The 15,037-nt window shown below is 38.6% G+C and overlaps 1 protein-coding gene across 1 annotated transcript in view; it reads right to left on the bottom strand.

Annotated features, from left to right (window-relative positions):
- LOC128692049 (uncharacterized) overlaps window positions 1-15,037 on the bottom strand; it is a 766,247-nt gene that overhangs the window by 276,964 nt on the left and 474,246 nt on the right. The gene's annotated exons all lie outside the window — the stretch shown is intronic.

Here is a 15,037-nt window from a genome sequence, read left to right as displayed (position 1 = left end):
CAGTAATCTACAAAAAGTTGTCAAATGTCTTTCTATTTTGATAAAAGGTAGAAAAAGAAATTTCCTCGTGTTTTTGGCATTCGAACCGACATTACCATGATCTGGGAATTTTCCACTGCACATAAATAAATATTAACCCTTTGAGGGTTTCGGCCGTACTAGTACGGCTTACGACCCAGGGTTTTTGACATACTAGTACGCCTAAATTCTAGCGCCCTCAAATCTAGTGGGAGAAAGCTGGTAGGCATACATATGAAAGAATGGGTCTATGTGGTCAGTGTGCACAGTATAAACAAAATCCTGCAGCACACAGTGCATAATGAGAAAAAAAAACTTTGACCATGTTTTTGGAATAAAACAGCAACTTAGCACTGTATTTTCGTGTGGTATTTATTGTTGTATTCTAGTTTTCTAGGTCTCATTTTATAGAATGGAAGACATATTACAGAAATTGAGATGATTTTGACTGGTTTTACAATGAAAGTACCTTGAAATTGAGCTCAAAGTAGCAGATATGTTCGATTTTTACCAAAGTTCAAAAGTAAACAAATCATGCCAAGCGTCCAATACACATCAACTGGTGAGTCTAATATTCTTTCACAAGTGTGTTGATATTATTTATACCATTTCTACACTAATGCAGCAGTCTGCATAACAGTAAATCTTCTGTTTTTTGTAAGAATAAAAATTGAAAGTGGAAAGCCAAAGAAATATAAGAGGGGCCTGGGGATGTGACTAACGAACAGAGGAAATGTTATTTTAGTGCCAGGAATGTCTTTCTTGTTTATTCTGGACCCTATTTGGAAATTGGCATCTTTTGAAATTTTTGTGAAATTGGCAAAGTTGCTAAATTCTGACCACTGTATTGGATAGTTGAAATTAGTAAATGGGTGATTTCTTGTACTCATTCAATAGAAAAAATGGAGTTCTAGAGAAATAGTTATGATTTTTGTCGGCTAGTACACTGGAATTGGCCGAAAATAGGGCTCAAAGTGGGCAAAATCGCCAATGCATAAACATTGTCGAGACCACTAACTTCGCGAGAGTATAATTCCACAAGTTTTCCATCAAATTTCATACTTTTGGTGTTATTATGATCGGAAAAAGATTCTCTATCTTTTCATAAGAAAAATAATTTTTTTTTTTAAAATCTGGCTGACACTGAGAACAAGTCTCGGAGAGGGCCTGTCGACCCTCGAAGGGTTAAAGCATGTCTATCTGTCACGATTAAATAGTAGTTGCTTATTTCATTAACAAATCCTAGGTGTTTGAGAAACTTTGATAATCAAAAGGTGTTCATGTTACGACATTCTGTGATATTACCACTATGTTACAAAGGCCTTAACCCTTTCAGGGTCCGTCCCGTATATCTATGGCTTTACATTCAGGGTCCAAACCGTAGATCTACGCCATGAGCTCAGCTCACTTTGATAAGCTGTGAGTGGTAAATTTGGGCCTAGATATGAGAGAATACATCTATGTGGTATGTGTGCACCACATAAAACAAATCCTGCAGCACACAGTGTAAAAGAGAAAAAGCTGAGACCGTGATTTTTTATTAAAACAGCGAATTTGCAGTGTTTTTTCGTATGTTTTTTATAGTTGTATTTGCGATTTCTTGGTCTCATTTGATAGAATGGAAGACATATTACAGATATGGTGACGATTTTGATTGGTTTTAGTACTGGAAATGGCTTGAAACTGAGCTCAAAGTAGCGGAAATGTTAAATTTTTGTCGATTTTCAAGAGTAAACAAATGACCTCACACATCTAATACACGCCAGCTGGTGGGTCTAATATACATTCACAAATGTGATGATGATATTTATACAATTATTACAATATTGCATAACAGTAAATCTTCTATTTTTTGGTTTGAATAAAAATTCATTATGTGAATAAAAAATCAAAATGGAATTCATTTGTAAAGCCTGAAAACGTAACTGATGAACAGAGAAAATGTTAGTTTAGTGCCAGGAATGCCTGCATTGCTCATTCTGGACCCTATTTTGAACTTTGCATTAAATTGGCCAAATTACCAATTTCCGATCACTTCATTTTGTAGTTGAAACAGTTGACTTAGCGATTTCTTGTGCTCAATCGATAAAATAGAAGTAATACTAGTGAAATAGCTAATAATTTGGTCGACTGGAATAATGTAATTGGCCTAAAATGGGAGTCAAAGTCGACAAAATCGCCAATGCGTAAATATCGCTGACACATCAAAATTCACGAGAGCATAATTTTGTCAATTTTCCATCAAATTTCGTACTATTTGTTTTATTACCTTCAGAAAAAGATTCTCTACCATTTCATAAGAAAAAATACCAAAATTATTTTTTTGAAAATTCTTGGACACTTTGAAATTTGGCCTCTGGACCCTGAAAGGGGTTAGGGGCATCTGTACAATGTGGACAAAGGTGCAAGCATTTATGGATAAATATCAATTACCAGCTAAGAGCTATTTCAGTTTGGGGAAATAGATGGCAAGTAACATTTGCACCTGAGAAAATGCAAATGATGATCATCTCTAGGCACCATGGTGGTAATGCCGGTGCAGTAGTAAGGATGAATGGGAGGGTGTTGGCACCTGGGGAAGAAGTTGATATCCGTGGGGTGAAATTTGACTCCAAACTGACCATGAAGAACCATGTTATAAATCTTGTAAACAAGGCAGCCAGGAAGCTTACAGCACTTCGCTGTATCTCGCATCTGCTTGACAGTAGGGCTTGCAAGATTCTGTACGAGGCACAAGTACGCTCACACCTTGAGTATGCGACTGCTTGACAGAGTAGAGAACAGAGCAAGACCTCTCATCTCTCACCTAGACCAATCCTAGACAGATCTGTCATTTCAGCAGAGCCTTCAACACAGGAGGGATGTGGGTGGCCTTACTGTTATGTACAAGGCCAATATTGTCAAAGTACCACACTTGGATCCGCTTCAAGGACAGCGTAAAACAAGCTTCTATGCCACAAGGCGGGCAGAAAGCAGCAACTTCACTCTGTCTGTACCCTTCTCCAGAACATCACTCCATCTGAGATCATACATACCCAGGATGACTCGAGTATCAAACACATTCGTACAGCATAATGATGTCAACGAGATCAAGTCAGTTGATCATATGAAAATGCTGGCACACAGATGGCTCCAACTTCATCCTGTTCCCTACCTGTATATCTAATAACAATAAAAATGCTTTCAAATGAGCTGATGTAGGTAACAGCTCTTAGCTTGCCAATAAAGCTAGGGATCCTTAACCTTGTCAAACCCTGTGTAAAAAAAAAAAAAAAAAAAAAAAAAAAATTTACCTTGACACAGCTGTTGCAGGCCATATTGGCAACATGTACAATGACACTATTGTGTCCCATTTTAGGGAAATCTTAAAGAGATGCCAGAAACAGAGCCCTCTGGACAGATTTTTGGTGCTACAGGGGTCCAGTGACTCTCAAGCTGGTCCTAGTGGCATTAAAAAACAAGGAAGGGAGGTAACTCCAGAAAAGGACTTGTTACCTAAAGTCTTTATGGAAGGGGATTCTCCTTCCAAACAATTATAAACTCCTCCATCATCTGCCCTCCTCCCATCTCATCACTCGTCAATAAGTCCTCAATACAGGTAAGTGTCATTTCAGTAATGTTTACTCAGCATGTCTCATTGTTTTCTGTGTAGGGAAATGTATATTTCAGGTAAAAAAAATACTTTAATACTTTTGGATATCTGGAACGGATTAACCATTAGACTGTTTTGGCCTTACGAGCCAGTGTTTCGGACGTATATATACTCAATAATTCTAGCAGCTTCAAATCAAGCAGAATAAAGCTGGTAGGCCCACATATGAGAGAATGGGTCTGTGTGGTCAGTGTGCACTGAATAAAAAAAATCCTGCAGCATGCAGTGCATGAGAGAAAAAAACTCCAACCGAGTTTTTGGATTAAAACGCCAACTTTAAGGTGCATTTTCCTATAGTATTTATGGTTGTATTCTCGTTTTCCTGGTCTCATTTGATAGAATGGAAAACATCTTACAGAAGTAGAGAAGATTTTGATTAGTTTCACAATGAAAACAACCTTGAAATTGAGCTCAAAGTAGCGAAAATGTTCGATTTTTACCAACGTTCAAGAGTAAGCAAATCACACCACATGTCCAATACACGTCAACTGGGAAATCTAATATTCTTTCACTAGTACACTGATATTATTTATACCATTTTTACAATAATGCAAGAGTCTGCATAACAGTAAATCTATTTTTTGTGTGAATAAAAAATCAAAATAGAAAGCAAGCGTAATATAAGAGGGGCCTGGAGACGTGACTAATGAACAGAGGATATGTTATTTTAGTGCCAAGAATGTCTACATTGTTTATTCTGGACCCTATTCTGAAATTGGCATCTTTTTTAATTTTTAGCATGAAATTGGCCAAACTGCCAATTTCTGACCACTTTATTGGGTAGTTGAAATTGGTAAATGGGCAGTTTCTTGTACTCAATTGATAGAAAAAATGGAGTTCTAAAGAAATAGCTATGAGTTTGGTCGACTGGAAAAATGAAATTGCCCGAAATAGGGCTCAAAGTCGGCAAAATTGCCGATGCGTATACATTGCCGAGATCGCTAACTTCGCGGGAGCGTAATTCCGTAGGTTTTCGATCAAATTTCATACTTTTGGTGCCATTACCATCGGGAAAAGATTCTCTATCCTTTCATAAGAAAAAATATTTTTTTTTCCAAAAATTTTTTCAACACCAGGAGACACTTCAGGATTTGGGGTTGCGACAGTCAAAGGGTTAATTGGATTTCCTTTATTTCTTATGGGGAAAATTAATTCGGCTAACGACAAAATCGGTTAAAGACAACCTCACTGGCACGAATTAAGGTCATTACCCGAGGGTCCACTGCATCAGTGGTCAGTGGTCAGTCGTCAGTGGTCAGTTGTCACGCGAGGTCACAGACCCCGAGCTGCTTTGGGGATTAGCGTGGACAGTTACAAAGCATGGCTTGCTTCTGCAGTGTTTTAAAAATTGAGGTTGGAGAGTTGAAGGAGGAGGTCTTGCTTCTCCAGGAGGAGATTAGGAGGCTGAAGGTCCACCTCAATGGGTCTGGGAGAGCGTGTGAGGTGGCTGGAGTTGTGGGGAATGAGGCTTCTAGCAGTGAGGCGCAGTCTGTCTCTCGCTGTGAGGAGGCTGTAGGTGGGGAGGTAGCAACGGCTACCAGCAGTGAGGTGCAGTCCAGCACCTGCTACAAGTGGCAAGTGGTTCCCAGTAATGGGAGGAGCATCAGAGTAAGGAAAGTTAAGAGTGAAGATCTGAAGGTAGGAAATCGCTTCTCTGTTCTTCAGGATAAATGTACCTCAGTGGCGAGTGAAGGTAAGGGTACTACTGCCCCTGCTAATAGAGGTAAGCGCATTCTTGTGATTGGTGACTCTCAGGTAAGATATATTGACCGTGCTTTTTGTAATAGGAATAAGAAGATGAGAGATAGAGTGTGCTTCCCTGGAGCTGGTGTTGGGGACATAGTCAACAGGCTGGATAATATCATGTCAGGTAATGGGAACAAGCCCATTATCTGTCTCAGTGCTGGTGGAAATGATATTGGGAAGGGTACGAGAGAAGAGCTGCTAGATAAGTACAGGTCAGCTATAGATTTCATTAAGTCTAAGGGAGGGGTCCCAATCATATGTAGCATCTTGCCTAGAAGAGTAGGAAATGAATGGTTGTCTAGGGCAATTGGTGTAAATTGCTGGCTAGACAGATACTGCAAGGAACTTGCAATCCCATTCATTGACAACTGGAACAACTTTTATGGCAAACATGATATGTATGCAAGGGATGGGGTACATCTCTCTGGGGCTGGGGTGGTAGCACTTGCAAACTCGATTGAGAAGGCCATTGGTGAAATGCCTATGATTTTAAACTGATAGAAGACAGAGGTATGGGTGTGTGTGGGAAACAAGCAGGTTGCAACACTAGGGTTGGAAACAGTAAATGTATAAAAGGCACTCAGCATGAAGTTATAAATAAAGACAATAGATCAGGTCAGCAAACAAAGGGGGACAGCAGAGGGCAGCAAGAGACTAGCTCCCTTAAGGTTTACTATACTAATAGCAGGAGTGTAAGAAATAAGATAGATGAGCTAAGATTAATTGCAAGTGCAGGAAACAGAGATATTATTGCTATAACAGAGACCTGGCTCAATCTGAAAGATAGAGAGATGCCCTCTGAATGTCACATACAAGGCTATAAATTATTCCACACTGACAGGGTCAACAGGAAGGGTGGTGGAGTAGCGATGTATGTCAGAGACGATTTAAATTGTTGTGTTAGACAAGATATAAAATTAGAAGCGTCGGCCACTGAATCTGTTTGGTTACAGCTTCTCAAGGGCCGAGAAAAACTAATTTTGGGTGTGATTTACAGGGCCCCAAATCTTGATAGGGAGTGCAGTAAACTTCTATGGGACGAAATTCGTAAGGCATCTACATACGAAAATGTTGTGCTAATGGGAGATTTCAACTATAGACAGATTGACTGGAGCAATTTGACAGGAAATTTAGAGTCAGGTGACTTTCTTGATACTATTCAGGATTGTTTCGTAAAACAGTTTGTGACAGAGCCAACTAGGGGAAATAACCTCCTTGACTTGGTTCTTGCCAGTAAGGAAACACTAATTAATAATCTTGAGGTTAATGATGAACTTGGGGAAAGTGATCACAAATCACTCAGTTTTAATATATCATGGAATTCCTCTAATAATGGCAATCAAGTCTCTGTCCCTGACTTCCGCTTGGCTGATTTCACAGGACTGAAAAATTACTTAGGTGGGCTGAACTGGAATGACCTGACTAAGCGTCAGGTAGGTGGTGATATTTGCCAATATGACACTTTCCAGGGCATAGTTCTAACTGCTCAGGCAAATTATGTTCCAAATAGGGAAATCAGATCAAACAAAAATGATCCTAAATGGATGAACAATAGATTAAAATATCTAATTGGTCAAAAGAGAGGCTTATACAGGCAAATCAAAAATGGAGAGAGGCAATTAAGAAATCGATATATTCAGTTAAAGAGAGAAATAAAAAAGGGAATTAGAAAAGCAAAAAGAGATTATGAGGTTAAAGTTGCTAGAGAATCAAAGACTAACCCAAAAGGATTCTTTCAGGTATACAGAAGTAAGATCAGGGACAAGATAGGCCCACTCAAAAGTTCCTCGGGTCAGCTCACTGACAGTGATAAGGAAATGTGTAGAATTTTTAACACATACTTCCTCTCAGTTTTTACACAGGAGGATACCAGCGATATTCCAGTAATGATAAATTATGTAGAACAGGACAATAATAAACTGTGCACAATTAGGGTCACAAGTGACATGGTCCTTAGGCAAATAGATAAATTAAAACCTAACAAATCCCCAGGCCCTGATGAACTGTATGCAAGGGTTCTAAAGGAATGTAAAGAGGAGCTTAGCACACCTTTGGCTAATCTTTTCAACATATCAGTACAAACTGGCATGGTGCCAGATAAGTGGAAAATGGCAAATGTGATACCTATTTTCAAAGCAGGTGACAGGTCTTTAGCTTCGAACTATAGACCAATAAGCCTAACCTCCATAGTGGGAAAATTTATGGAATCAATAATTGCCGAGGCAGTTCGTAGCCACCTTGAAAAGCATAAATTGATCAACGAATCTCAGCATGGTTTTACAAAGGGGCGTTCCTCCCTTACGAATTTATTAACCTTTTTTACTAAGGTATTTGAGGAGGTAGATCATGGTAATATATATGATATTGTGTATATGGACTTCAGTAAGGCTTTTGACAGGGTCCCACATCAGAGACTATTGAGGAAAATTAAGGCACATGGATTAGGAGGAGAAATTTTTTCCTGGATAGAGGCATGGTTGACAAATAGGCAGCAGAGAGTTTGCACAAATGGGGAGAAATCAGAGTTGGGAAGCGTCATGAACGGTGTTCCACAGGGGTCAGTGTTGGACCCCCTGCTGTTCACAATCTACACAAACGACATAGATGAGGGCATAAAGAGCGACATAAGCAAGTTTGCCGATGACACCAAAATAGGCCGTCGAATTCATTCTGACGAGGACATTAGAGCACTCCAGGAAGATTTGAGTAGATTGATGCAGTGGTCGGAGAGGTGGCAGATGCAGTTTAATATAGACAAATGCAAAGTTCTAAATGTTGGACAGGACAATAACCATGCCACATATAAACTAAATAATGTAGATCTTAATATTACGGATTGCGAAAAGGATTTAGGAGGTCTTGTTAGCAGTAATCTGAAACCAAGACAACAGTGCATAAGTGTTCGCAATAAAGCTAATAGAATCCTTGGCTTCATATCAAGAAGCATAAATAACAGGAGTCCTCAGGTTGTTCTTCAACTCTATACATCCTTGGTTAGGCCTCATCTAGATTATGCTGCACAGTTTTGGTCACCGTATTACAGAATGGATATGAATGCTCTGGAAAATTTACAAAGGAGGATAACAAAGTTGATCCTATGTATCAGAAACCTTCCCTATGAGGATAGACTAAGGGCCCTGAATCTGCACTCTCTAGAAAGACGTAGAATTAGGGGGGATATGATTGAGGTGTATAAATGGAAGACAGGAATAAATAAAGGGGATGTAAATAGTGTGCTGAAAATATCTAGCCTAGACAGGACTTGCAGCAATCGTTTTAAGTTGGAAAAATTCAGATTCAGGAAGGATATAGGAAAGTACTGGTTTGGTAATAGAGTTGTGGATGAGTGGAACAAACTCCCAAGTACAGTTATAGAGGTCAGAACGTTGTGTAGCTTTAAAAATAGGTTGGATAAATACATGAGTGGGTGTGGGTGGGTGTGAGTTGGACCTGATTAGCTTGTGCTACCAGGTCGGTTGCCGTGCTCCTACCTTAAGTCAATGTGACCTGACCTGACTAGGTTGGGTGCATTGGCTTAAGCCGGTAGGAGACTTGGACCTGCCTCGCATGGGCCAGTAGGCCTACTGCAGTGTTCCTTCGTTCTTATGTTCTTATGTATATAGGGATACTGACAACACCGCCACCCCCGCTGCTGCCTTCACCACCACTATGTATGGCTTATGCTCTCAGTGGCCATTACAACAACAACAGAACACCACTCGTGACATACAAAATGACTTATTCATTCTAGAGTATATGTCATGTTTCTATGTTATTAATATTGTTTATGACATCATATTAGTTGAATTGTGATAGATAAATAAGCTCCAGAGTTGATGTTAGTGTCATATTGAAGCATATTGTCCTGTCTCCAACAATAAACTCGCCTCCCTCTCTGCTCCACCCCGTCTACCATACACCAACAAGAGTCTTCAATAAAGGCAAGCGTGATGTTAAATGTTCATTTATAAATTTTATTAGTGCTTTATATTTATTTGTCATTCTTTTCTGCATGTAAATCTATATTTAAGCTAGAGAAGTGGCTAGGGAAGTGACCCTAGATAAGGACTTGGTACCTAGTCCTTATGGAGGGGGATTCCCATTCCAAAGAATAACCTCTCTTCCCTCTCTCCTCCTCCTTGTCTTCCATCCATCAACAACAGTCTTCAATAAAAGTAAATGTCATGTTGAATGTTCATTCTTTTGTGCATGTAAATGCATCTTTAACCCTTTCAGGGTCCGTCCCGTAGATCTACGGCTTTACGTTTAGGGTCCAAACCGTAGATCTACGACAAAATTCTAGCGCCGTCAAATTTAGCACGAGAAGGCTGGTAGGCCTACATCTAAGAGAATGGGTCTGGGTGGTCAGTGTGCACACCATAGAAAAAATCTGGACGCCCGCATGGCATTGTGGGAACCCCGGCAAAGTAGCTTTGTTCATAGTGCCTGGCGGCAAGGAGGCTCTCACTCCCCACTCACTCTCCGGGCGAATTCTGACTCTCCTCTTCACAACTTACAGTTCTAAGACTGATGGAAGTGGAGCTGAAGACGAATTCTATGGTTTTGAACCATATGGTACCATTGTGCCATATGGTATAATGGTACCATTGTGCCATATGGTATAATGGTACCATATGGTACAATGGTGCCATGTCATACAATGGTATCATATGGTACAAGGGTACCATATGGTACAATGGTACCATAAAGTACATTGTACCATATAGTACATTGTACCATATAGTACATTGTACCATATATTACATTGTACCATATGGTACAGGGTACAGGGACCCTAATGGAAATAAATCTGTCTGACTTTTTTGGGTTATCCTAGGTTCTCCAAACATATGCTGCTAAGTATGATATTCTATGTAACTTTATTTGTGTATAACTAAATAAACTTACTTATGATGCCACATGCACTTGAGTAAGTTTATTCAGGTGTACAGAAATACAATTACAGAGATTATCATACATACACAAATAACCCGCACATAAAAGAGAGAAGCTTACGACGACGTTTCGGTCCGACTTGGACCATTGACAAAGTCACTTTGACTTTGACAATGGTCCAAGTCGGACCGAAAAGTCGTCGTAAGCTTCTCTCTTTTATGTGCGGGTTATTTGTGTATCGTTCCAGTCACGGTATTGTGCCTTTTTGTTATTTATTATCATACATAGCAGCATACGTATAAAATCCTAGGATAACCCCAAAAAGTCAGGGTGACTTATTTCCATAGTTATCCCTGTATCTGTACCATACGGTGTCCTGTACTGTATGGTACCCTATACCATATGGTACCCTGTACCATATGGTACCCTGTACCATATGGTACCCTGCACCATATGTTATCCTGTACTGCATGGTACCCTTTACCATATAGTACAATGTACCATATGGTACCCTGTAACATATACCGTGTACCATATAGTCAATAGGTGTTGGTGGCATGAGACACCAGCCAAGACTGAGTGAGTGGCGACGCAAGCTAGCTACTGACTCCAGTTTCCCAGACAAAGTGCTCTGTCATCCACCTCAAGGAACACGTAAAGTTCCTGTACACTTGTAAATATATAATAGAACATTACTAATATACATTTTTGCATATTTTTGTTGTAAACAACTATTGTAAACAAAATAATAATGAAAATATTAGTGTGTTTGTGTTGAATACAACAGTACCATATGGTACAATGAACCATATGGTATCACTGTAATGTATGGTACAATGTACCATATGGTACCATTGCATCATATGGTACCATTACACCATATTGTATTATATGGTAACATTACACCATATTGTACTATAAGGTAACATTGCACCATATGGTACCATTGTATCATATGGTACCATTGTACAAAATGGTGCCATTCAACGATATGGTACCACTGTATCATATGGTACCATTGTATCATGTGCCATTTTGCCATATTGTACCATATGGTACCATTGTATATGATGCCATTGTGCCATATGGTACCATTGCACCCTATGGTACCATTGCACCCTATGGCACCATTGTACCATATGGTACCATTGTATCATGTGCCATTGTACCATATTGTACCATATGGTACCATTGTATCATATGGTGCCATTGTACCATATGGTACAATTGCACCCTATGGCACCATTGTACCATATGGTACTATATGGTACCGTTGTATTCAACACAATAACCGCACTAATATTTTCATCATTTTGTTTACAATAAATTTTTAAACAAGTTTTGTTAGCAATATAATGATAAACAAATTAGTGCAGTTATTGTGTTGAATACAATGAGTGTACACTTATACAATATACATTATACTGGTCTCACAGGCCACAAATGTTATTAGAAAAAGAAAAAAATTAGAAAAGAAAAGAAAAAAGTATAAAAAACATAAAATAAAAAAATGGGATTTTGCGGAAGTCACTGATGTTGCCGCCACCCGGTCATTTTGGGTCAACTTCCCACCGCTGTATCTCGGTAAGTACTGATCAGAAAAAACTTTTGTTTGTCTTATTACCTTCACAAATATATATATATATATATATATATATATATATATATATATATATATATATATATATATATATATATATATATATATATATATATATATATATATATACAGTGGACCCCCGCTTAACGATCACCTCCTAATGCGACCAATTATGTAGGTGTATTTATGTAAGTGCGTTTGTACGTGTATGTTTGGGGGTCTGAAATGGACTAATCTACTTCACAATATTCCTTATGGGAAAAAATTCGGTCAGTACTGGCACCTGAACATACTACTGGAATGAAAAAAGTTCGTTAACCGGGGGTCCACTGCATATATATATATATACACACACAGTGGACCCCCGGTTAATGATATTTTTTCATTCCAGAAGTATGTTCAGGAGCCAGTACTGACCGAATTTGTTCCCATAAGGAATATTGTGAAGTAGATTAGTCCATTTCAGACCCCCAAACATACACGTACAAACGCACTTACATAATTGCTTTTTGGTCTGAACTGGCAGCCTCACCATGCCTAATCACACTATGTATGGCACTACGATTCTTAAATCTTTCAAACCAACCTTGGCTGGCCTTAAATTCACTCGTATCACCACTAGTTGCAGGCATTTTTCTAATTAAATCCTCATGCAACTGCCTAGCCTTTTCAAAACTGATTGCTTGAGAGATGCTATCTCCTGCTACCTGTTTTTCATTTATCCACACCAATAACAGTCTCTCAACATTTTCTAACACTTGTGATCGCTGTTTTGTAATCACAGTTGCACCTTTTGCAAGAACAGCTTCCTTGATTGCCGTTTTCCTGCTCACTATAGTAGAGATGGTTGATTGGGATTTACTATACAACTTGGCCAGGTCCGACACAAGCACTCCACTTTCACACTTTTCAATTATCTCTTTCTTCATCTCAATAGTCATTAGCACCCTTGGTCTCGATGGGTTGGCACTAGAAGCTTTCTTGGGGCCCATGGTGACTTATTTTGCAGAAATAAGCACCAAAAACAGTGATAATATGGAATGTACCGAATGTATCCTTAGATGCGCGCACACTGGCTGGCTTGTAAACAGTGGCACACATGGGGCAGTTCAGGCCACACATGGACACGTCTCATATGAATCAAATCGCATACTGGGTTTTGTAACGGGAACCGAGGCAAATTTTTAGCAATATAATGCTTCGGATACCAGATTTATTGGATATCGATGAATTCGCGAACCGGGGTTCCCCTGTATATACAGTAGGGCCCCGCTTTACAGAGTTTCGCTTTACAGCGTTCCAATAATACGGTCATTTCAAATTATGACCAAAACTCGCTATACGGCTCCCCCCACTTGACTTTCTAATACGGTCACTGCGCCCCACCCAGTTTGTTTACATTCTCTGTGAGATCCGTAAGCACTAAGTCTCTCCATTATGTCTGGAAACTCCAAAATTTTAAGTGTTTTTAAAAGTTATTTCATATTTTATATATACTCTGATAATTATACTTATGTATACCTGTACTTAAATAAACTTACATACTGTGCTGGCATGCAGGTACACATTAAAATTAGTAAGAGTGTTTTATGTCTCCAGATGTCGTATTAGTAATGATAATAATAATCATCGAGTCTCATTAAATGTCGTACATTATGTTGATATACATATTTTCATTAATCCATCTATGATATTTTTTCAAAATTATATAATAAACACGATGCATAATATATAAAGATGATAAATACACCACACAGTAGAATAAATAAACATAAATACGAGATGTGGTAGCCAGATAACTTGTACAAGTGATGCCAAGAATAACATTTTCTCTAATCTAACATAAGAGAAAATGTGTTACTGGGGGTAACTGTAGAAAATCATTCCTTTCGTATGTATGTAAGTTAAGTTTATTCAGGTATACACAAATACAGTTACATAGATTATCATACATAACAACATATGTGTAGAGAACCTAGGATAACCCAAAAAAGTCAGTGACTTATTTCCATTGCCTTCACTCAGAGCATCATTTCTTCTCAAAATGATGTTACATGAGAATGGGAGTGTTCTTCTTTATTTATTCTACCGTATCAATGTAGAGACAACCTGTACACAATGTAACTTGTACACAAACCAGACGTGTACACTTTGTTTGTTTACAAAACTTACCTTCGCCTGGTTTGTTTACATAACTCTGCACCTGCACTCATTCTTTCTCTCTCTTTCATTTATTCGTTTTATCTCATTTACTTACTCCTGACCCTACACTAAGACTACAAATACAGTGGACCCCCGCATAACGATCACCTCCGAATGCGACCAATTATGTAAGTGTATTTATGTAAGTGCGTTTGTATGTGTATGTTTGGGGCTCTGAAATGGACTAGTTTACTTCACAATATTCTTTATGGGAACAAATTCTGTCAGTACTGGCACCTGAACATACTTCTGGAGTGAAAAAATATCGTTAACCGGGGGTCCACTGTATTTTAAGGTAAGTAATGAGTGAACTGTATATACATTTTATCACTCTGGGATGCTTAAATATCATAGAATATATGTGTGGGTGGGGTGGCCTGGTATGGTAGCCCGGCTGACTACCATACATACCACACTTGATTTTTTACAATAAATGCTATTCATCTCACCCTAGATTAAGACTACAAATATTTTAAGGTAAGTAATGAGTAAACTGTATATGCATTTTATCGCTCTGGGATGCTTAATTAAATGTAATAGAATATTATGTGTAGGTGGGGTAGCCTGGTATGGTAGCCCGGCTGACTACCATACATACCACACTTGATTTCTTACAATAAATACTACTTGTCTCACCCTAGATTAAGACTATAAATATTTTAAGGTAAGTAATGAGTGCACTATGTGTGTATTGTACTTTTTATTGTTTTTTGATGCCTAGTTCTATTGCTAACTTAATATATGTTAGTGTAAACTTGTTATCTAGTATTCGTATGCATTTATAATTTGAAAAAAAGGGTGTTCCACTTTACGGCAATTTCCACTTTACGGCGGTAGCCTGGAACCTAACCTGCCGTATAAATGGGGCCCTACTGTATATACTACATATATATATATATATATATATATATATATATATATAT

This window comes from Cherax quadricarinatus, chromosome 15 (genome assembly GCF_038502225.1).
Source record: "Cherax quadricarinatus isolate ZL_2023a chromosome 15, ASM3850222v1, whole genome shotgun sequence".
In the NCBI taxonomy this organism is placed as follows: Eukaryota; Metazoa; Arthropoda; class Malacostraca; order Decapoda; family Parastacidae; genus Cherax; species Cherax quadricarinatus.
Note: the sequence above shows the minus strand (reverse complement) of the source record. Positions and strands in the feature narration are given on the sequence as shown.